We start from the raw sequence: 842 nt of genomic DNA, 5'->3' as shown, positions 1-842 counted from the left end.
TATTACACTGTCTGCAAGATTTTAACAGATTTCGAGGTTCCCAATAGGAAATTTATGCAATGCTTTAGTGGAGAACACCGTCGCATAGAAATATACCAATACTGTAATAGCTATTATTATGGTTTTAATTCATCATATTGCATTATGATCTCTGATACTGATAATTAATAGATAACAAGTCCCTGAGGCTAAGATTATTCAGGTCTATAATAAATGAGTCTGTAATTAACACTTGGCTTATTCAGGTCTATATTAATTTACTATATGCTGGCTTATTCAGGTCAATGATATACATAAGATCTGTAATTCAGGAATATCCTTTTCAGGTCAGTGATATAGATCTGTAATTGAGCATGACTTATTCATGTCAACGATAACAATTCGTAATTCAGGTAATTAACATGTACTATTCAGGCCAATGATAAAGATCTGTAATGCAGCTCAATGATACAGATCTGTAATTAAAAGGCCAATGATAAATATCTGTAATGCAGCTCAATGATGCAGATTTGTAATTAAATATAAATCATTAAAGCCAATGATAAAGATCTGTAATGCAGCTCAATGATACAGATCTGTAATTAAATATAAATCATTAAAAACAATGATAAAGATCTGTAATGCAGCTCAATGATACAGATCTGTAATTAAATATACGGTAAATCATTAAAGCCAATAATAAAGACCTGTAATGCAGCTCAATGATACAGATCTGTAATTAAATATAAATCATTAAAGCAAATGATCTGTAATTAAATACTGTGAAATCATTAATATTCGTGGGGGATTAATTTTCGTGGATTTCGAGGTTGAGTCAATCCACGAAATCTAATCCCAACGAA

Source organism: Mercenaria mercenaria, chromosome 1 (genome assembly GCF_021730395.1).
Source record: "Mercenaria mercenaria strain notata chromosome 1, MADL_Memer_1, whole genome shotgun sequence".
Lineage (NCBI taxonomy): Eukaryota > Metazoa > Mollusca > Bivalvia > Venerida > Veneridae > Mercenaria > Mercenaria mercenaria.
This window is presented reverse-complemented; position numbering follows the sequence as displayed.